The following is a 24,833-nucleotide window of genomic DNA, read 5'->3' as shown; positions in this document are numbered from 1 at the left end:
TGGCAGTTTTCATTAAACCCATACTCCCTTGGTCTACTTTGTTTGGTTTGGTCATACTTGCTCTAACGGTGAAGGAAAACATCGTGAGGAAACCTGCATGTCAAAGATATGTGAAGTATGCCAGTCCGCACTTGGCCAGCGTGGTGGACTAAGTATGACCTAAACCCTTATCATTCTTAGATTAGGTCTTAGGAGAGGGCTGATACACGATGGGCTTATCAAGATGGTGGTGATGAATTTGCCAATTTTACAGCTAGGTATGAAGTTTATCTTTTAAATGGCTGGGAGCTGTGACACGGGGACAGACAATTGAACAGACATAAAGAAACGATAAGGCTTACTTCAGACTTGTTGCACTACGAAGCTCTAAAAAAAAAGTGCGAGTCAGACTCGCGCACCGAGGGTTCCGTACTTGGGTATTTTTTCCGAAGTTTTGCACGATAAATCAAAAACTACATATTTATGCATAAAAATATATAAATTACTGTTTTAGAATGCACAGGTAAATAAATTCCTTTCATATGATACCCCACTTGGTATAGTTAGTTAGTGGTATAGTTGTCTATTTTGAAATGACGCGCCCCACCACCGCAATTTACACATCTATGTGTAAATTGCCGTGGTGGGGCGCGACATTTTAAAATAATCAAGCTCTACCTTACTTTGAACATTGAAAATAATATTATTTGTTATGAACACATTTTTTTTTGTGAAGTTACCACAAATTCACGGTTTTTGGATTTTTCCTTACTTGTGCTATAAGACCTACCTACCTGCCAATCATGATTCTAGGTCAACGAGAAGTACCCTATAGGTTTTCTTGACACACGCGACAGACGGACAGACAACAAAGTGATTACTTATAAGGGTTCCGTTTTTCCTTTTGAGGTACAGTTCCTCTGACACCTAGTAATCTTCGAGGCGCATCTATATCTGACGTAAACTGTAGTAGTAAACATGTAAACAACGTGTTGAAGTGTTGACATAGCCGCAATACACTCGTACGCTATGTCTCGCAGGCAAAGCGCATCGCGCTATCATTACGCCATAATAAGCATCCAGAGATAACCATTAGATACATTCAAGAGATCATATCGGGCCAGACTATGGTGTAAAGGTTTGGACACCGTTTACATGAAAACGAGACGACTCCATGCAAACACAGTTTGAAGAGCTCTTCGTATACGTAGTTTGCGGAGATCCGAATTACAATCTTTACATAACATCGAGTGACACTGACTATAATTTTTGAAAAAGAAAATCAATATGGATTGAGACATTATGGATGGAAGCAATGCAGTCGTGTTTTAATTTTTTTTTGGTATTTAATTTAAAAAAAAAACTATCGGGCCCCCGTAGTGTAAACGTGGTTGCAAAGTAATTAAGCTCTATCTCTCAATTACAATACACGGGTTTGTTCGTTAGTGATTCCCCATTATTGCCAGATCGCATAGTGCATCGCCATTATTGCCAGAACTAATTCCCCCTCGTATCTCCCGAGCCATCGCCTCTGGCTATGAGATAAGGCTGATACACGATTATTTTCCTACTTGATAAATGATAAGTTCTGTAATAATTACGTTGGTTAGTTTTTACAACTTAATTACAAAACAAGTAATGTGATAGGTGGTTGTTTAAATTTAAGGTTGCATATGCACAAACCGCATATTTCTCCAAACAAGCGTACCAATGGGATTATTATTTACTAGATGATGCCCGCGACTTCGTCCGCGTGGAGTTAGGTTTTATAAAAATCTAACTCGAACTCTTTCAAACAACACAACAAAACATGTTTATGATTAATAGACCACTCAAAATGGTTAACCCACTAAGTTTCTCTATCATTAATTGTAAGAGATTAAGTAACAGAAAGAGGAGAGAGCCCTAAAGTAAAAGTCAATGTCAAATCATTTATTCAGGCTAAGGTACCATTATACACTTTGTGATTGTCAATTGTCGAATTTATAATATGTAATGTAAACTTAAAAATAAAGCTACGAGAGCTTCAAACGCGCCCAGGTCTATACTAACTTCTTTCCGTGTATAAAGTATAGTCGTCATGCCTCTACTCGCCACTTCGACTCGTCATCACTCAGCGCACGCGGTCAGCGCTGGCCCTTACATTTATTTCGCCACCAGTTCACCACAGTCTACGTTTTTCACCTTTCACTCTGTTTTATTCTAATGAACGTCGTATGCACAGTTTAGTATGGAAAGCTTAGCGTTTAATAGACTTTAACTCCTGACTTGTAACGAGCGCCCTAGAACGGGATTATCTGCGAATTAATTTACACCGCGCCGCGAGCTTTGGCCGGATTTATCGGCCGCAGTAGATATACTACGGTTACCGTTATACTTAATAGTGACATACGTCACTTGTGATAATATATCAACGATCACAAAGAACGCTCATTAGGTATCTACAAAAGCGTGTGTAGATGTTTCAGGACAGCGACTAATTAAGTATTTTTAACCCCCGACCCAAAAACACACACGTCAAACTTATAACACCCCTCGTGTTATAAGTTTGACGTGTGTATCTGTGTATCTGTCTATGGCATCGTAGCTCCTAAGCTAATGAACTGATTTTAAGAGGGCTGTCTCCGTCACTCGTTTCATACAATCGTAGTTCCAATTTCATTTGAATATTAAGCAACCAAAGTCCATGAAATTTTGCAGATATGTTCTAGAAACTAATATCTATGTCTGTGGTTTTCCTGATTTCTATTAAAATATTCGGTTTCAAAGTTAAGCGGTCTTAAAAATTTTCATATAAATCTTTGAGCCCCTGTAATTTTAAAACTACATATTTTTAGAAAAATCTAAAACACCACAGACAAAGATATTAGTTTTTAGAATATGTCTGCAAAATTTCATGGACTTTGGTTGCTTATTATTCAAATGAAATTGGAACTACAATTGTATGAAACGAGTGACGGAGAGAGCCCTGTTAATTTAGTTTTTTTTGTTTGAAAGGTGGCTTGATCGAGAGTGTTTTTAGTTATAATCCAAGAAAATCGGTTCAGCCGTTTGAAAGTTATCAGCTCTTTTCTAGTTACTGTAACCTTCACTTGTCGGGGGTGTTATAAATTTTTAATTTACACTTGTGTGATGATAATATGATGTGATGTATGAGCTGTTATTGACGAAATAAAGGACATCATGATTCTGATTGGTCGAATGAAAGCGGGTGAACTATCTTCATCGAATGGTTAGAATGTTAACAGAGCTCTCTCCGTCACTTACTCCATACAATCGTAGTTCCCATTTCATTTGAATATTAAGCAACCAAAGTCCATGAAATTTTGCAGACATAGTCTAGAAACTAATATCTGTGTCTGTGGTGTTTTAGATTTTTCTAAAAATATGTAGTTTTAAAATTACAGGGGTTCAAAGATTTGTATTTTTCTTTAAAAAAAGGCCCAACTTTGTGCTCGTTTTTCTAGACAACGAAGCAATTTAATGAAATTTGGAAAAACCACAGACCTAGAAAATTTAATGAATATCATGCAGTAAAAAAATTATCGTTATATATTTTATATTGTTATAATTATGTTGGAACTACGAAAACCAGAAATTACACCCAGAAATCTTGAAAATTTCGTGCTGTCTCGATTTCTGCAAGAGGGGTGGTGAGGTGCGGGGGACGACCAACCCCCGACGGTGACGGGGGGCGGAACTGACAGTCTAAACTGGTCTAAACACACGGGCCACATTTAAACTACACCCGACTCTAAACTTGTCGATAGGTCTAACTAAATACACTGGTACATTTGAACTTGCGTTAGACGTATGCGTTACCTACTCAGACGTTGCCTGTAGATAAAAATATGTCTCATGTTTGCTGGCAATAGCGCATGCATCAAACCCTGCAAGTTGCACCTATTCCTCACGCAATACGCAATTCCTCACGCAATACGCACAGCTTTAATATTATAATTTTTGACAATGTATACTACTTATATGTAATGCCATATCACAGGTCACTCTCTGATTTATTGCTAACAATTTACTTCCAAATCAATTCCAAATGCAAAGAAATCTAAGTGTGTTCAATTCACACTGCCCAATACCAGGACCTTAAATGACATAAATTCATTGATTAATAATCATATGTTGAAAATAAAGGAGAACCCCGTGTTTCTCGGTATAACGTTAGATGCAAAGCTTCTATGGAACACCCACATATCAACACTTGATGGTAAACTCAACTCTGCTTACACTGTTAGAAAAATTCGACAGGTACTGACGTGAAAGACAGGCTGACTAGACACCGTAACAGGCTTGCGACTCCTACGCTCAGTCTCAGGAAGGTCCAAAAGTCATTTGTGGGAATGGGTATAATCTTCTATAACAAAATTCCTCAGTCAATTTTGGACTTGCCTTTACACAGGTTCAAAAAATCTATTAAAAATATGCTCCTGAGAAAAGCATATTATACTATCGAAGATTATGTAAATGATAAAAAAGCGTGGATTTGAACTTCAATTCGCTCCAGCAATGCGCAGGACTTCAATTGCTTGTATACATGGCATAATATTGTATATCAAATCATTGAAAAGAGCAACCGCCGAGTTTCTTGCTGGTTCTTCTCGGTAGGAAAGGCATTCCGAACCAGTGGTAGATGCTTTTGACGATTCGAAAGAACTTGTAAAAGTCTAATTGAATAAAAACATTTTGAATTTTGAATTTTGAATTTTGAAACTGCAAAAATTGTATATTTTGCCTATATTCACTGTATTATGTCTTACGGACTCTTGCTATGAGATAAAGCGATATATATTGAGAAAAAAATGTATTACAGAAAAGGACAGGACGTGCAATTTATAATTTAAAACCGCGCGCTGCCATACAATAAAAATATAAGGAAATAAGTACCTTATTTATTATCTTATAGTAGCTTTTAAATATATTTACAACTAGCTAATGCCCACAGCTTTGCTCGCGTGGATTTAGGTTTTTGAAAATCCCGATCCTTTCATTTCCCAGAACAAAAGTTGCCTCTCCGTAATAGCCCGTCCCCGGGATGCAACTTGTTTCTGTATCACGTAAGAACATTTAAACGGATGATCCTTTTCAAATCCCGAGGGATCACCAGGATTTAGGAATGCAATTTCTTACAGCATCAGGGTTGAGGTCAACGACAAAGTATTTACTTGGTATAGATACCTTCAATATCAATTAATAATCGACACTTTTTAAATCCCATTAGCTTTAGTAGTCAGGTCCCCTGCAACATCAGGATTGAGGAGTTGGAATCCAAATTTTTTATTGAACAATGTCGCAAACTTTCTTTATCGATTAAAAAAACTAGCCAAAATTACGCAGTTAGGTTACCTGCCAAATTTCATGGTTTTGAGTCAACGGGAAGTACCCTAGAGGTTTTCTTGACACACTCGACAGACAGAGAGATAGACAACAAAGTGATCCTATAAGAGTTCTGTTTTTCGTTTTGAGGTACGAAACCCTAGAAACGTAGGAACGGCATTCCGAACCAGTGGTAAATTTTTCTGACCATTCAAAAACACTTTGAAGTTTACCTAAAAGTTTACAGGAATAAAAATTAATCATTGTATTCCATTCCATTTCATTCTATTCCATTCTGTTCAAAGATAAATAGATTATAAAAATATTTGTCACCGAAACAATACCTAATTTACGATACATCAACCAATATCAACTTTACTGATGACAATCTGACTATTACCAAAGTGAACGACTACTATAATATCTATTATATACGACTAACATAATATTATGTATTATAAATTGTGTGCCGTTTGCATTCTCACTAAGTTCTCATTAAGTTTGTTTTATTTGGTTAAACTTTCTGGCATTTATATTGTTATGACGTTTAATTGGCAAACAGTCTGTTTATTGGCTGAAACTCAAAAATTCAGCCAATCACAACAAATAAAATATTTTAATAATGATTGATGCAGCTTTCTGTAATCGAAAACAAAATATTTGACATTAACTTGAATGTGACAGTGATTTCCGAGTAGGGTTGCCAGAGGCCCCGTATTTTACTGGTTACTGGTTGGTATTTCAGGATACAGAAACCCGTAATTATGAAAATAAAATATGAGGCAAATAAAACTAAATATTTTTAGGGTTCCGTACCTCAAAAGCAAAAAGGAAATAGGATCAATTCGCTGTCTGTCTGTCTGTCCGTCTGTCTGTCTTTCCGTCTGTCCGTCTGTCTGTCTGTCCATCTGTCCGTCTGTCCGTCTCTTCGTCTGTCATGTGTTCATGAACAAATATTAGTATTTTCAATTTTCAAAGTAACTAAATATTAAATCAAGTGGGTTATTATATGAAAGGACTTTACCAGTACATTCTAAGACAGATTTTTATTTATTTTTATGCATATTTTTTTTAATGCATAACAGTTTTGATTTCTTGTGTAAAATGTCGAAAAAAAATACCCGAATACGGAACCCTCGGTGCGTGAGTCTGACTCGCACTTGGCCGGTTTTTTACAAATTCAGCCGGGCTGGCTTGCGAAACCAAACGCTGACGTTATGTCCAGTAGAAAGAATACATATTTTCCTTGTGCGACAATGCGTAGAATAATACCTGCGTAGCCGAAACCCACTCGATTTTGATCATGGCCGTAGCCAAAGAGGCGGAGGTTGGTTTTAGGATCTAAGCCTTTTTTTATACAAGTTAGCCCTTGACTTTAATCTCTCCTAGTGGTAATAGTGCAGTCTAATTTCTTGGCCGGTAGGGCCATACTAACCATATAACTAGCCATGACCCAAGCCTCCCACCAGACCAGAAATTTAGAAATGGCCACTGCGTCTGGGAGACCGTCAAAAACCTAAACCTAAAATAATACTTACACTATTTCTTGCATTTGCTTACCAATTTTTTTTGGAAATATATCAAACTGTAGGATAAATACCTGGATTTAGGCAGGATAGGTCACCGGTGGTTTGGAGTCTTCCCTTTCTCGTATTCCGTGGATAGTTTCTTCGAAGCACAGATTCGCAGAACACTTCACTTAATTTTAAAGTTTATGTGATTTTAAGTTATTTACTTAGCGTAGCGTTTTTACAGTTTAATAGCGGGTTTTTGCGTGATTAATTTAGCGTTATATGAGTTTTTTACACAAGCGGCGCGTGGCGTTTGTACAGCGGGCGTCACGCAGTTAGCGGGTTTCAGACTCGACGTGCGTAAACGCCGGTTCAAAGGTAACTGACAGGAGCGGGGTGTAAGAGCGGGTAATAGGATGGAATTTTATGTGTGCGTGAGTGTTTGTATGTGTGTATGTATGATAGCGTAATTAAATATATAATAATAACTTAAGTAACTAGAGGGCGCTTACAACTTCCCCCGCCTAGAGGTAATCCTCTAAACAGAACGAATTGCAAGACAGAGAGATAAAATTATAGCGTTAAAAGCGTTTAAATAGAGTTAATAGCAGCCTATTGAGAAGGTAGAGGGCATATCCGAACTACAGGTCTGATGTAGCTTCCGGAACGCGTTCTAACTTTGACTGCTCGAATTATACTGTCTTTCCCTGGATAGAGTTCTTCTATAACTCCTAGAGGCCAGCAAAGAGGATGAACGTTGGAGTCTTTGATTACAACAACAGCTCCAAGACTCACAGGGTTGGATGGAGTATTCCACTTTTGTCTGTGTTGTAAAGAAGTCAAATATTCTTGGCTCCAGCGTTTCCAGAAAGAACAAGTAATTTTAGTTAACAATTGATAGCGGGATAAGCGGCTGTCGGGAATATCCGTTAAATCCTCGACAGGTAAATATTTTGCGGGAGTGAGATTAAGAAAATGATTGGGCGTAAGTGCGGAAAGATCTGACGGATCAGAGCTTAAAATACATAATGGTCTACTATTTAATAAGTTTTCGATTTGAATTATAATTGTATTTAATTCTTCATAAGTAAGGATTTGTGTCCCTACTACCTTGTATAAATGCGTTTTTACACAGCGAACGTTAATTTCGCTAAGACCATTAAAATGCGGGCCGTAAGGCGGGCTATGTTTAAATTGAATACGATGTTCTGCGAGGCGATTTTCAATGAAATTTTTATGAGCATTGGACTGTATGAGAGTGTAAAGTTCATCTAATTTGCGTTTAGCACCAAAAAATGTAGTAGCTCCATCGCTGTATATTAGACTTACAGGGCCTTTGCGTGCGCTTAGTCTTAAAAAAGCTGCAAGAAATAAGTCAGAACTAAGATCTGAGACTAATTCTAGGTGTACTGCCTTGGTAGTCATGCATGTAAATATGCAGACGTACGCTTTATGACTTTTAATACCTCGGCGGCGAATGTGAGTTACAAAGAAAGGTCCCATGTAGTCCACAGCGGTGTGAACGAAGGCTTTAACTTGCGCTACTCTAAAAGCGGGTAACTCTCCCATTTGTGGAAAAGTAGATTGAGGGTTGGTGCGAAAACAAATATTGCATTTGTGTACACGTTGTCGAACCAAGTTTCTGGCAGCAATGATCCAGAACTTCTGTCTGAGTAAAGCGAGTAATAACGCGGGTCCTGTATGCAAATTAGTGATATGATAATAATCAACTATTAGCTGAGTGATGCGGTCTTTTGAAGGTAAAATTATTGGATGTTTTTGACCAAAATTTAATTGCGAATTGCGTAAACGACCACCAACTCTGATGATGTCGTCTGCGAGAAATGGGTTAAGTTTTAAGATCGATTTCGAGCAAGGTTTATTATTTTTGAGAGCGTGAATATCTTGAGAAAAATGTTTATTTTGAACATAGCGAATTATATAAGTTTCTGCAAAATCTAGATCTGAAACTGTAATAGAACCGCGTGATTTTAAGCGTTTGGAGAATCTTAACATGTAAACAATGGTGCGCAATAATTTAGACCAGCTAGAAGAGCGTTCGGCTAAGATATCAATCGGATGTTGAGTGTCGGAAACAGAAGTTTCAACTGCTAGAACAGTAATTTTTGCTTCTTCAAAATTTTCATTATGAGCGATTGAGCTGGGTACTGGAGTATCCCAGTCGAGATTTAATTTCCAACATTCTTGGACGAGAAGTTTCATAAAAGCGGTAACAGGACCTATTAGACCGATTGGATCGAACAGGCGCGCGGTAATCGAAAGAATTAAGCGTTTTGTATAATCGCGTGGACTTTCCTTAGCGTTGATTTTAAAAGTAAAAGTATCGAGTTTAGGATGCCACTGCATTCCTACTATTTTTGTAACGTCTTGAGCATCTGAATCAAAATTAATTGCGTGCGGATTTTTATGAGAGCTAGGAACTTCATTTAGAAATTTAGTGTCATTGGAGATCCATTTGGTTAAATTGAAACCACCCGAGTTGAACATATCGACCATTTCATGATAAGTTTCTTTGGCTTTCTCAAAACCATCGATTGAGTTTATGTAATCGTCCATGTACATGTGATGAGTAGCTTCATTAGCTGCGAGCGGGTACCTGTCAATGCTGTCTTCAGCTAGCTGACGCACGACTCTCATAGCGAGATAAGGTGAACTAGATACTCCAAATGATACTACGGTGAAGTTATAAGTGTCAATAGATTGCTCAGTGTCAAATCTAAAAAGAATTCTTTGAAAAGCGTGATGCGCGGGCGTTAAATTTAATTGAAAATAATGTTTTTCAATATCTGCGGTTACTGCGATTGAGAATAAGCGTAAATTTATTAAGAGTTCAAATATATTATTTTGTAAGTTAGGACCTACATATAATAAATCGTTAAGCGATTTTCCGGAGGTAGTTCGACTTGAAGCGTTTAGAACGATACGAGTTTTCGAAGTCTGCTTATCAGGGCGATAAACAGCTCTGTGCGGAATATAATAACAATTTATATCGCGTGAAGGGTTGTCTACTTTCGTGAGATAACCTTTGTCAATGTATGACTGAATGGTTGCGTTATAATCTTTACGAAGAGCGGGATTAGCGTTTAATTTCTTCTCCAATTGAAGAAAGCGGAGTTTGGCGTTTGAGTATGAGTCACCGAGTTTAGCGGGATCATCTTTAAAGGGTAAGTGAACAGTATATCGGCCTGTTTCATCGCGTGAGTAAGTATCTTTAAAGATGCGTTCACATGCTTCATCATCAGGGCTTATGTGAATTTTATTAGGTACATTTTCTAATGACCAAAAGCGTTCAGTAATTTCATCAAGTGACGGAGAGTCTGTGTGACATAAAAAAGTTTTAAAATCGTTTGAGCGGTGAGTCGAGTTGTGAGCTGCGCAGTCTGCTCTCCCCATCAGTATGTAGCCTAGCGTGCTTTGAACCGCGACTACAGACGAACGAGGCGAGACCACTCTGTCACACCCAAGCAAGAAGGGGAACAGTTCATTACCGATTAGGCAATCGATCGGCCCTGGAGTATGATAATCGTCGTCAGCCAATGGCAATGCGTGTAAATGAGTTAACTGGGAAACATCGATACGAGCGTTTGGTAAGTGGTCGGTAATTGTGTCTATCACCCTAGCGGTAATAGTATAAGAACAGCGTGAGTCAAAGCGAGAGTAAATTTTAAATGTTACGAATCCCAGGGATGTGCTTTCTGTTTGACCAATGCCTTTTACAACTGACGGAGCGAATTTAATTTTCATATTTAAGCGTTGGCAACATTCTTTTGAAATAAAATTAGTCATTGAACCTGTATCTAAAAATAAACGGATAGCGTATTGCGTGTTGTTACTACATACATTTACTTTCGCGGTAGGTAAAAGTACAGTTGTATCTTTCGAGTAATTGCGTGAAGAGGTAGTCACTGAAAGTGCTAATTCTGTAGGATTACTTGGCGGAGCGTGAGGTGCGGGTAGCGGTGCTGTAATCTTTGGTAAATTGCTAGATTTATCATTCTGCGGTGGCATCTGTATCGGAGTGTTACAGTTGTTAGCACCATAGCGGTTCAGTGAGTAAGCGGTGGCATGTGACTGTGAGGTCCCGGGTTCATACCTAGGCTTAGAAAAAGAGCTACATAACAGACTGTGATGTGAGCTAGATGCACAGTTCCCACATCGACCCTGGCTCTTACAGCGGAATTTTAAATGAAATCCTAGGCAGAACTCGCAAAATCTATTTTTTCTCACTATGTCTAGCTTAGTTTTAGCGTCTTGGTTTTTAAAAACCTCACACTTGTAAAGCGGATGAGCGTCTTGATTTTTACAGATTATGCACTTACGTTGAGTATTTTGAGAATTTAAATTATAATTATTGTTGTTGCTGACTGTACTCGTATAAGTCTGAGTTTGCGATTTAGGTTTATATGAATTAGGTTTTTTATTTGGAGTTTGAGTGTTAACTTGAACGGAGCGTAATGTTTGTATTTTTAATTGTTCTTTTAGAAAGTTATTTAAATCGGAAAAAGTAGGTATTTTAATGTGTTTATGATTTTGTTCAAATAACGAGACAACATCTTTACTTAACTTTGAGAGTGCAATGTGTGTAATCATAAAGTCTGATAAATCTGGTATTTCTAGGCGTTGCAGTGCCGCTTGCGCGGAGCAAAATTGATCAACAAAAGATTCGAGCGGTTGATTTTGTTTGCAATTTAAAATTGTATCTATGTATTGAGTAGCTTGCACTCTAGTATCTTGATATTTCTCTAATAATGCGTTCCATATAATAAGATAATTCTCAGAGGTGGGTGGTATACCAGAACAAACCAAAAGCGCCTTATCAGTTAAGCAACTAACTAAGTATTGGACTTTCTGTACATCAGTGAGTCTATTGTTGTTATGGATTAAGTTCAAAAAGTTTTCATAAAAGACAGTCCATTTTGACGGACAGCCATCAAATGTTTTTAAATTCAGCGGAGGTAATTTTTTATTTAACAAACTGTATTGGTTGTCAAACTGTGACACAGCTGATTCACTTTTAATTTCATTTAGAGTATATTGAATTTGACAGTATAATGTGTCAAATGCGCCTAGCGGGGCATAGTTCGGCGTATAAACAGGGTCATGTTTCAAATAGGCTGAAATTAAATCGTCTATAACTATCGCGAAATCTTGACGTAATTTTTCTAAACTTTGAACGCGAGACAAGAAATTCGTTTTGTTCACAGGATCACTCACCTTCAGACTTAAATCATATATTTGTTGAATTGATAAAAACAAGAATTCTTTCTTAGCCTCTAATCTAACAATGGTTTCGTTAGATTTCGACATTCTGATATCTGATATGCGATAATAAACGTTATTTCAAGCGAATAAGACTCAATACGGGCGAATAATTATTGCGATATAATTTTTATAATGAGTTAGTTGTAGGTAGATATAAAATGTTTTAATCTTTAAATATTGAAAAATATACATAAATAATTATATATAATGCGTTGATATAATGTAATGCGTGGATCTAAACATAAATATGCGTAATTATACAAGATTTTTGTATATTTTTGTTAGCGGCGGTACCTATGTTCCGAACGTAATTCTATTGCAATGAATATTGAAATATACAATAAATAGCGTGTTTAGTGTTGAATTATATATGAATACGATTCTAGGAAGAGAAATAGGATCCGGCTCGAAGGACCAGAGAAATTGTAGGATAAATACCTGGATTTAGGCAGGATAGGTCACCGGTGGTTTGGAGTCTTCCCTTTCTCGTATTCCGTGGATAGTTTCTTCGAAGCACAGATTCGCAGAACACTTCACTTAATTTTAAAGTTTATGTGATTTTAAGTTATTTACTTAGCGTAGCGTTTTTACAGTTTAATAGCGGGTTTTTGCGTGATTAATTTAGCGTTATATGAGTTTTTTACACAAGCGGCGCGTGGCGTTTGTACAGCGGGCGTCACGCAGTTAGCGGGTTTCAGACTCGACGTGCGTAAACGCCGGTTCAAAGGTAACTGACAGGAGCGGGGTGTAAGAGCGGGTAATAGGATGGAATTTTATGTGTGCGTGAGTGTTTGTATGTGTGTATGTATGATAGCGTAATTAAATATATAATAATAACTTAAGTAACTAGAGGGCGCTTACACAAACATTTCGCGCTCGCTTCACTCGCGTTTTGAATTTGTATTACTTGGTGTATGCCCCGCAATTTCGTCTGCATGAATTTAGGTTTTTAAAAATTCCGTGGGGGATTTTCCGGGATAAAAAGCTTATGTTCGTTTCTGGGGTGCAAGTTACCTCTGAATAGTAAGTATCAAAATTTTGGTAAAGAAGTATCTTGCTATGGCTAAACTCGTTTCCCTTTCACTTATTTTTTTCTGTATTGAACCAAAAACACTTACGCTCACTGCGCTGCGCTTTTTCATTGTTGTATTTTATTCCACTATCAAATTGAAAGGCGAAATTCAACTAACCAGGTAATTAGCCCATAAAGTTGAGCGAACGTATTTTTCCTCATGACAGGATTCAGTTCCGGCCCTGATAAATCAATCCGAAATCAATTCCTGGCTACGGCCATGGTATTGATACTTTGAAGGTGGAATTACAAGTTAAATGTAATTTTAAGTTAACATGCATTTTGTTTTACAAAATGAAGAGTTTTTAAAAGCTATTGAAATAAATAAATAATCTTTTATTTAAAACCACATTGCAAACACAGTTCACCGATCAAGACCCGGCAACATACAGAGAAAAAATACAAAACATACAAATAAACTGAAATATCTAAATAAGCTTTCAGAGAGAACCACCGCCTATTTCTTCAAATACAATAATAAACAATACAATAATACAACAATATATAAGAAACAATGTCTCCCGTAAACAAATCTAAACCCCGTACTTTTGATGGTGGTAGCCTGTAAATCTAAAAGAGGCAGGTGGCAACCCTACACCTACCCTACACCTAGACAGAATGAAAAATTTGTTTTCATTACTCGGCAGGCCTACTGCCAAAGTTTGACAGAAAGTGTGGCGGTAGTTGTGACCTCTGATTGGCCGACTCTCTTTCACTATTTGCTAAAATTGATGATTGCAACAACAATTTTTGCTTTTTTGTAATCGAAAACAGAACACGGACGTCAAACAGGTTGACTAATTGCAATCATTTCTGACCGGCTAACATTGTTCCGCTAGTGGCTCAAACTCACTGTCGCAGCAAGAACATGGTAAATTCAGCCAATCACAGCAATTTGAATTGGATATCACAAATGTACCGATCTAGGAACCGAGAATGCACGAACCAGGGCAAATAGAGATAAGAACAATAATATCATACGTAGGAAATCGACGGGGGCTTGTTGACAAGTATCCTCTTAAAACCCGCCAAAAATGACTTACGCGCTCTTTGAACTTCACTAACAAGTGACAACAGACTACCTTTTATTCCGGAAAAACAGTTCCCACGAGATTTTTAATAAACCAAAACTAAGCGGTCGAAGTCGCGGGCATCAGCTAGTAATTTTATTTATAATGGAAGCGGATATTTCAATAGAAAGTCCCTGAACATGTCCTGCTGTAGTCTATAACGCCTTCTAATCTATTCGTAATTAATTACTCGGGATTTCTATGCCCTGTTTAGCGCACGACAAATAGCTCGATTACTATCGCCCGACTATCTCCTAATGAGAATCTTATCATAGGCCTGATTAAGAGGATGCAATCTATGAAATTCATATTGCAAAGACGTTAAATTTATGCCTGAAGACGTTAAATTGACTGTCCAAGATATAATGTTTAAAGTGTCTGGCAGGGGGTTGCCACGATACTAAGTGTTTGGTCTGGCAATACATGACGTGATTTCTATTCCGAAGAAAAACAAAAAAAATTGGGTAAAGTGCGAGTCGGACTCGCACACGAAGGATTCCGTACTATCATTAAAAGTATACCTAAAACTTTTTACTGCAAGTTAATGACGGACTGCGCCATCTACCTATATTGTGATTTAGTAAATATTTTTTGTTGTAAACACCTTATTGTTGTGATTTAACCACAAATTCACGATTTATTTTTGCTTAACTTGTGCTATAAGATCTACCTATACCTACCTGCCAAATTTCATGATTCTAGGTTAACGGGAAGTACCCTATAGGTTTCTTGAGAAACACGACAGACAGACGGGCAGACAGACAGACAGACAACAAACTGATGGCACTGTTACTTCAGCTTGCTAATAGTTTGGGCTATGTCAGTGACCTTGGTTCTCCTGCGGATCTCCTCATGTCGGATCTTATCCCTCAGGGAAACTTCTAGCATAGCCCTCTCCATAGCTCGCTGAGCAACTTTGAATTAGACATTTGTCAATTCATATTTAAAACTAGCTGATGCCCGCGACTTCGTTCGCGTGGATGTAGATTTTTTAAAAATCCCGTGGGAACTCTTATATTTTCCGGGATAAAAAGTAGCCTATGTGCTAATCCAGAGTATAATCTATCTCCATTCTAAACAGCCCAATCCGTCCAGTAGTTTTTGCGTGAAGGAGTAACAAACATACACACACACACACACACACACACACACACACACACACACACACACACACACACACACATACAAACTTTCGCCTTTATAATATTAGTGTGATATCAAAAGAGCCTTCATATCTTTTATACTTCGCATTCCTACTCCTCGAACAGGTCGTCATAATGAGTTGACTCCACACGTCAAGACAGTCATCACCTCATTAAGTCATCACACACACATTTCCGTGACGTGTTTCTGCGAACATAGCCTTAATGACACACAGACAGCCAGTGTAACCCCAATTACTATGCGTCAGTGGAGCCACGAAAATGATTTATGATTATTTTTTTAACTGAGGTCTCTATCAATGGTACTGATTCTGATGGTAGCTAATGAAGTATTCGCATCTTTTTTTACCAATGTAATGAAGAAAGGACAGACAAACTAAAAATTTCAGACTGATAAACCTCGTGACTTTATATTATAACAGGCTTGCGACTCCTACGCTCCGTCTCAGGAAGGTCCAAAAGTCATTTGTGGGAATGGGTATAATCTTCTATAACAAAATTCCTCAATTTTGGACTTGCCTTTACACAGGTTCAAAAAATCTATTAAAAATATGCTCCTGAGAAAAGCATATTATACTATCGAAGATTATGTAAATGATAAAAAAGCGTGGATTTGAACTTCGATTCGCTCCAGCAATGCGCAGGACTTCAATTGCTTTTATACATGGCATAATATTGTATATCAAATCTTTGAAAAGAGCAACCGCCGAGTTTCTTGCTGGTTCTTCTCGGTAGGAAAGGCATTCCGAACCAGTGGTAGATGCTTTTGACGATTCGAAAGAACTTGTAAAAGTCTAATTGAATAAAAACATTTTGAATTTTGAATTTTGAATAACGCAAATAATGAGTACATACCACGAATAATTTGATGGTTAAACAAGGAGAGTAGTAGCATAGGTACTAAGAGTAAACTTACATACTAAGCAGTAGTTCTTCTGTATGTGTGTGTGTGCGTGCGTGCATGCGTGCATGCGTGCGTGTGTGTGTGTGTGTGTGACGCCTCGCTCCGGCTCTCAGATTGGCCCTGAGACTCACTGTATTTAGGTCTGTTTAGAGGTAAGTATGCGTCGGGCGACTGTATCAACGGGATAATTCTTTAGGCTGCGATGACAACATTTGAATGGGACGTAGAGATTTATCTCACGTCCGTCGCACGTTCACAGCTTGATCTTATTAAGCAGTCGGATCGCTAACAAGAAAGGGAATGTACTTAGTTCAGTAATAAAGGTTAAGTACCTATTTGGATCATGGTGAGATCTCATCAGTTAATTGAAATTACTGTTGAAGAAATCTTTACTAAATCTTAAATACCTATTGACGTCCAGTTAGGTTTGAGTCGAGCCGACAGTACAGTAGTCCGCCTTTTCGCTATGAATAATAAACTTTCTTATATGAATAGTAAGCAAACGAGTGGGCAGGTCATCTGTTGGTAAGTGATTACGTTAAACCAGTAAGCTCTTACGTTTTTTTTTCCGTGAATAACCCCATTTGGTATTGTTAGTCAGATTGTATTCAAGCCTACGACCTTTGGGTTTCAACTTTCAATCTATCTTCTAATCAACATGGGATCTCTTTTCAGATAAGAAAGGACATTGGCAAAGTGTAGAGGCAGACTTCACACACCTTTGGAAACATTATGGGATCAAAACGCACTCAAACTTTCGAGCAATTGCGGTTCTTTGAGACTTTAATCATTGAAGTTGGTCTTACAAATGATCAATTTTTCCATTACAACCGAAATCGTTATTTTCGTGGCCCTACCCTAAATATTGAAACCAAGAAATAAAAATGACAAAAAAAATTGCGGAATTGCACACCATGTATTTAGTGTTTGTATTAAGACATTCTTCAGTACAAGTTTTCGTGATTAATCATACATATTTATTTTTATGGAAAATAATCTTTATTACCATGTCCTTACAGTTGTAAATCGCAAAACTGTCTTCACACAGGTGCATGTAAAAGATTAAATCTGTGGTCGGAAGGAAAAGGGGCACAAGTCGCATTTTTCACTAAAATTACAAAAACTCACAAATGAAATATATTATATCAAGCTTCAAGGGAAAAAGGCATATTTTACGAAAACTTTGTTTATTCCAGAGTAAAAACTAAACAAAAATTGGGCACAAGTCGATTATCGTCTGTCTTAACCACTTCTTAACAAAGAATAGGGGCACAACTTAAATCATGCCTACTTGTAACAAGGTTTCGCAAAATTTTTGGTTTGGAATATGGCATCATGTCTACTTAGTTCTCAAATCGTTGCGTTTCAGAACAAAACAAGCTCATGATAAATGACCGAAGTTACACTTTTTAATTGTTTTGGTGTTTTTTTGGGCCAATTATTACTATCGAACCGTTAGGTAACCAATCCCATTATAGGACAACACTGTTTGTTAGGCACCTGGACCTTTGCACAAGATTCCACCACCATTGTTTTATTTAAGTCAGTTATGGATTCTTTTGTACCACTTCGGAAGTACCTAAGTAGGTAATAAGTTTTCTAATTTATTATTACTTAGTTAACGGTTTAGAACTTATTTGTTATTTTTGTTGTCAAAACGTGTCCGTAGTCCTACGCCCTACTTCTATAATTTTGTTGTATAATTTGTATATTACCGGTAAATTCAGAAATACATTTCTTATTCTAGATTCATTTTACTCACAACGAAAGAAAGAGGAAGACCAACAATATAAGATCCATTATAAAACTTAAAAGAAACAGAGGATACATTATATAAACCCAAAAAGGAAGAATAGTTAGTGCAAGTAAAGTAAAACACATATCTATGAGTAAAATATTAATCAGATTGCAGGAAGAAATCTGCTTTTTTTTTATTCACTATAGGCAAGCGCTTGACCACAATCACACCTGATGTAAAGTGATGATGTGGTCTAAGATGTGACGCGTTTACCTAGAAGGTGCCTATTCACTCTTGTTTTAAAGACACCCGGATTGTAATTGGTAGGAAACACAGATCGGGGAAGAGTATTCCAAACCTTAGCCATGCGTATGAGGAATGATGAGGCAAAACGTTTCGTGCGTGTAGATGGAATGTCGACGACATAAGGATGGAAATTCGCCCGACGTCTTGCGGTTCGGTGGTAAAATGGTGAAGGGGGGACAAGATCGAAAAGTTCCTGTGCACACTCTCCGAAATATATCCTATAAAACACCGATAACCCAGTGACCTTACGGCGGTGATCGAGACTTTGAAGTTTCGCCAACAAAGGAGAGTCTTCGCCTATAAGCTTATACAATTTACCTTTGAGCTACAAAGTCAGATATTTCAAGAATACTGAAACCATAGTGTTTTCAATAAGAGAGTTTTATATTTAGCACAACTGATTTCACATGGTCCTAAAAAGATTGTAGGTCCGTTTAACGATCAGTGGACAAAATTTATTTTTTGAAGAAATGTCAATTACATTGACCATGTATTTCGGGATTAGATTGTCTTAGTTCAAATAAGAATCTTTCAAACAGACATTTTGTGAGACAGACAAATTTATGCGAACAGTTATTAAAAATCCTTCTTTGGAATATCCAGCATTATTACAAGTAACGACAAAACTAGATCTTACAACTCCACCTTCTAAAATTTCGGAAGAAAAGAATAACTAATTCTTGACCACATAAGCTACTTACTTTATGACTTCCATAACTTATAGATCTCATTATTCACGACGACACACAGGCAAAACCTATCTTCTATTATGCTTGAACTTAACAATTTATGTGGGAACGAAATGTATAAAGAAGACATATCCAGTTTCCAGATTACACTTTGGCAAAATATTTAAGAGCACTGGTCTTAAATTCAAAAGCCAGTTCTAGACACGTGTAATATCTATGACGCGCTACATATGATAATTAAATTAGTAGAGCCCATTGAAAAAGAGACACCAACTTGACAGTCATCAAATAAAAGCAGATTTTGCTAATCTAGAAAATTGAAGAAACAAAGAAACCTTCAGCAATGAAAGATTAACCTTTGGTTTGCAGCAATTCTTGTTAACATCACTTTTAAAAATAATTTACAAACATACAAAAATTAAATATAATATAAATCTTTATCTAATATAATATAATATTTAATATAATATAATATCAAAATCACAATTACATAAACATAGAATCATCTAAAAATCTGTGTTCATAACACAAATACTTCCAATTATTGAGATTTGAACCAGCTACATCCGGTGATCTAAGATTATAAGCATTTTTATCAAATAAATGAATAGTATAACAAACAAATTATCTTAATTTGTTCGTTTTTAATAATAACTACTTACTAAAAAATGGCCTAAGTTAGTATGACGTAAGGTTGGCAGTCGAAGTTGGGTTTAGAAAAGAGGCACAAGTCACATTAATTTAAAATATATAATAATAAATTTTAAAAAAATTGGATTATATATTATATGAGCTCATTTACAAAAGAAAACTATAAATTAAATCACAATATAATGTATATTTCAAAGTGTATCTTGATTTTAAGAAACGGTGTCTCGACTAATTTCTTTCTTTGGTCCGTACTGGCGAAACGAGCTGTAGCCGCGTATCTGACTTATGCCCCTTTTCCTTGCGACCACAGAAATACTTAATAGGATTTTTAACCCCCGACCCAAAAAGAAGGGTGTTATAAGTTTGACGTGTGTATCTGTGTATCGGTCTGTGGCATCGTAGCTCCTAAACTGATGATTTTAATTTAGTTTCTTTTGTTTGAAAGGTGGCTTGATCGAGAGTGTTCTTAGCTATAATTCAAGAAAATCAGTTCAGCCGTTTGAAAGTTATCAGCTCTTTTCTAGTTACTGTAACCTTCACTTGTCGGCGGTGTTATAAATTTTTAATTTACACTTGTTTAGGTTTAAAATTGAATTTCTGAAAATAATATTTTTTCTTACTTTCACTTTGAATCAATCAAATTCACCTGGAAAATCAGTAAAGTAAAAGAATTTTTGTATTCGGCCATGAAAGAATTAATTCTAAAGCGGATTAAAAATAAAGCAAGCTCAACGGACACGATCTAAATCCGTACAACAATTTTATCTTCCCGATAAGGCTTGTTCCGTGTTGTGTTGTGTTGTAGCCGTGTCGTCGGTGTTGTAGACTAGTGTGTGCGTCCGCTTCCTTGCCTGTAAATCAGCGTGCGTGCGCGCACCACATAAATCCACACACGCCGGCCGAACCAGATCTAGTAGATATCGATAAGATCGATAAATTTGTATTCAAATAGATCGATACAATTGACACCTAGATCGTCTACCCTTATAGTTTTATTACGTGTATACTATAGGTACTTGGACATTAGATAATGCCAGACCAGTATGGATGTCGACGAGGAAGTCAACAGAAGAATTAGGCTAGGTTGGGTAGCTTTTGGAAAATTAAGTCAAGTCTTCACATCGTTAATTCCTCAATGCCTGAAAACAAAAGTCTTTAACAAGTGTGTCTTTCTCGTCCTCACCTATGCTGCTGAAACACAGACACACACACAAACAGCCTTGTCTACAAATTCAAATTCGCTCAACGAGCTATGGAGAAGACTATGTTAGGAGTTAGCTTGAGGGATAAGATCCGAAATTAGGAAATCCGCAGGAAAACCAAGGTCACTGACATAGCCCAAACTATCATGTTATTCATTAACACATTTTAATGTTTTTTTTTTTTTTTGTAATGTAACCACAAATTCACGGTTTTCGGATTTTTCTCTTTACGTGTGCTATAAGATCTGCCTACCTGCCTAATTTTATGATCCTAGGTAATCGGGATGTACCTTATAGTTTTCTCGACAGACACGACACACAAACAGTCAGATAACAAATTGGTCCTTCCTTTTGAGGTAAGGAACCCTAAAATCAGATCTCAGCCGGGCTTGTGTATTCAATCCTTAGTCTATGACCTGCGCAACTACGACCACTGCATCATAATCGCGTGAGAAAATCGGTTCAGTCAATCTACACAATGAATTTGCTAGGTAGTTAAATATAACAATCAAGTTCAATACAGATATCAATTGAATCATGACACTCTACCCATAACAATTAAAGATAATCAATATTATTCCAGAAATATGAATTAATTTTTCATCATCATACCAACACGTTCATTAAAACGATTTATTTTTCTTTATCATGCCATTAAGTTTATTGAAGTTTATTGACGACTTCTTAATAATTTCAATCAATTCACTCACCCGAGCAATGTAGTATTGACAACAATATTGCTGTAATAACTAATAATAAAATAATGAATTAATTTGCAATTCATAAAAACATTCCGTACGCGCTCGCCGGCGCCTTATTGCTGATACAATTTTTTTAGACAATCGGAATACATGTATGAAATATTACATAAATGCTTGAATGTAAATGCGTTGAGTTATTTACCATAAGATATATTTACCTTATACACAAGTACATCTGGTGCCTATAGGGACTAGTAATAAAATTATGTGATGTTTTGTATAACGGTAGTTTATGCCCCATATAATTCATTATTAAATAGAATAATTAAATAACAAGTGTAAATCAATTTATAACACCCCCGACAGGTGAAGGTTGCAGAAACTAGAAAAGAGCTGATAACTTTCAAACGGCTGAGCCGATTTTCTTGGATTATAGCTAAGAACACTCTCGATCAAGCCACCTTTCAAACAAACAAAACTAAATTAAAATCGGTTCATTACTTTAGGAGCTACGATGCCACAGACAGATACACAGATACACAATTCAAACTTATAACACCCTTCTTTTTGGGTTGGGGGTTAAAAATAATGATTTTATTTTAAACGTGACGTTAATCGTCACGCTGTACGGAAGGTGATTAAAATAACGTCATACAAAGGTCCTACAAAGGATTTTTGTACTTCACGCGGAGAACTCCCGCTCTAGTATTTATTACCTCTCTGAGGATAAGGTAAAATGCTCGCGTAGACATAACTGCACGTCTACGTGAACGTTCACGCCACGCAAGCGGTATGCCATGTCTCATACAGTTCCATACATTACAACGCAATGGTACGCGCAACGTCTACGCTTGCGCAACGCTTACACAGCCTGTGTGAACGAGCTGTAAGGCAAGAAGCTCCCGCGATATTCAATAAATTATTCTAATTGCACCAGGCGCCAGGAAATTCAAGCAAATGCATAGCACTACTTAATAACTCATAACTCAGTCATAACTCATAAGTATCAACTCTTAGTCTCTCTTAGTAACGTTCGGAAATAAAAGAGAAGATTCCTTTTAAAGTTGAATGCTTAGAATTAAAATTGCGCAATTTTTAGGGTTCCGTACCTCAAAAGGAAAAACGGAACCGTCCGTCAGTCAGGGAAAACTGATGTCGAAAGGGCGTTCTACATCCTAGCAGTTCGGATAAGAAACGAGGAAGCGAATCGCTTCGTACGTGTCCGAGGAACTTTAACTACGTACGGATGCAAACCTTGACGATGCCTTGCAGTACGATGGTAGAGAGGTGAAGGAGCAACCATTCCACTTTGTATGTGTAGCACATATACTACTTAGTACAGTACATATACTATACAGTTACAGATACTACACAGTTACTAAAACTACGTTCTGGTATATCGAAATATAAATTGTAGGAAGGTTTTTCTTTCAATTTCAGACACCTTTGGGTACTATTCGAATATTCATACTTTTCACTTAGCTTGAGGCTTGCGTATGTTCCTGTAGCACGTCCTACACATTTCAATTTTCAAGACACTTTTTACATTTCACGGGTTGCGTGTCCTTTACAGCATCCGCGTCTTCTGAGAGTCCTCTTCTAATTGCCTGTGACTGACAGCTCTTACAGGCAGATGCTCCGACGTTGATTGCAAGCTGCAATTTATTTATACCCTTCCTTCATTAACTAAAAATGTAATATGTGGGATTTTATGTGTGGGAGATACCATTCCATGTCAAGGAAAAGAAGGGTTACATACATGCTGACATGTCCGTAGCGTGAGAGAAACGAAAGGATATCTTATTATACGTACCTACCAACTAAATAATTGTGCATGTCGCATGCTGCATGTTGTACCATACAAATTTGCCTTTTTCAGCGGATTATAGCAAATTAAGCTTTTGATTCTTTGTTTTTTTTTCTTATATCATGGACATCCGCCAAACGCCTGCTTCTATACAATCACTTTGTTCGGTTTCCATTCTAGATATCCGCTATTTACTATAACCACAGTTTTACGACATTTATACCGTAAAACTGTGCTATAACTATACTATAGTTAAATACCTAATAGGTCAGTGCGCAGTAATTAGCGAATGGCTTAGCATACCAACTAATTAAGTTAAAACATTAGGTATAAGCTGCCGTTAAGTCCTAGTTTTATACATGCGTAGAAAAGATAAAATGCGCTATTTCTTTGCGGTTTTAAAAATTTGCTCTAACTCCATAATGACAGAGGTGCAAGCCCAGAGTTGAACCCCTGTGCATAGTAACAGGAGGCTGGTATCTGAGCCAATAGATTTTATCACAGATTTTGCATGTAGGGTTTTCTTTATAAAAGTAATCCCTCAAATATATAAAACTGACTGACTGACTGATCTATTAACGCACAGGTCAAACTAATGGATGGATCGGGCTGAAATATGGCATGCAGATAGCTACTATGACGTAGACATTCGCTAGGAAAGGATTTTTGAAAATTCAACCCCTAAGAGGATAAAATAGGGTTTGAAATGTGTGTAGTCCACGCGGACGAAGTCGCGGGCATACGCTAGCCCTTTCATAAGAAAGATTTTTAGAAATTCCAAACAAGTGAAGGCGGGTTGGATCAGCTAGTGTTATATAGAGATATAGAGTGTTATATACAGATATAGCTTGCTTAACTAACAATTAAGCGAAACTATAACACCATAATAATATAATAACTATGAAAATGACTCAATAAACAGTAAACTTAACCCAAATACCCATAAAATGATATCCTACGGTAGCCGCAACGAATCAAGGTGTTGTTTATGTTGATTTTATGGGGTCTGATAGGCGTAGATCACTAGTGCGGTAATGACACGATAATTGACGTAATTACAATATCATGCCGCGGGATGGCGATACTCAGTGAATTGTCCTACATGTAATAATCACATGGGTGTTATTTTATAATTCCTCTATTTTTAATATCAAGGTTTCACAAGGAGTGAGTAGTGACTATGATTTATTAAAATAAATATTTATTAAGTACCTGACGATGTTTATTTTAGTACTAGAATATGATCCACCACTTCGTCCGCGTTGGTTTAGTTTTTTGAAAATCCCGCGGGAACTCTTTGATTCTCCAGTTATCCATTCCTAGCTGAATTGGTTGAGTCATTGTGGCGTAAAGGTAACAAACATCCAAACATTCAAACTTTCACATTTACATATAATATTAATTATACTTGTTAATAAGATTTTTAAGT

At 36.9% G+C, this 24,833-nt stretch overlaps 1 protein-coding gene and 1 long non-coding RNA gene across 3 annotated transcripts in view; one reads left to right on the top strand and one right to left on the bottom strand.

Moving 5' to 3' along the window:
* The window catches only part of LOC123876881 (fibroblast growth factor 10), a 248,910-nt gene that overhangs the window by 79,268 nt on the left and 144,809 nt on the right, over window positions 1–24,833 (bottom strand). The window lies entirely within an intron of this gene.
* Window positions 5,209–21,041, top strand: LOC123876886. The gene is made up of 3 exons (XR_006798451.1): window positions 5,209–5,220; window positions 13,303–13,310; window positions 20,913–21,041. It is a non-coding gene; the product is annotated as an uncharacterized LOC123876886 (long non-coding RNA).

This window comes from Maniola jurtina, chromosome 22 (genome assembly GCF_905333055.1).
Source record: "Maniola jurtina chromosome 22, ilManJurt1.1, whole genome shotgun sequence".
Taxonomy (NCBI): domain Eukaryota; kingdom Metazoa; phylum Arthropoda; class Insecta; order Lepidoptera; family Nymphalidae; genus Maniola; species Maniola jurtina.
The sequence above is the reverse complement of the archived record's forward strand: the minus strand, read 5'-3'. Positions and strand labels throughout refer to the sequence as shown.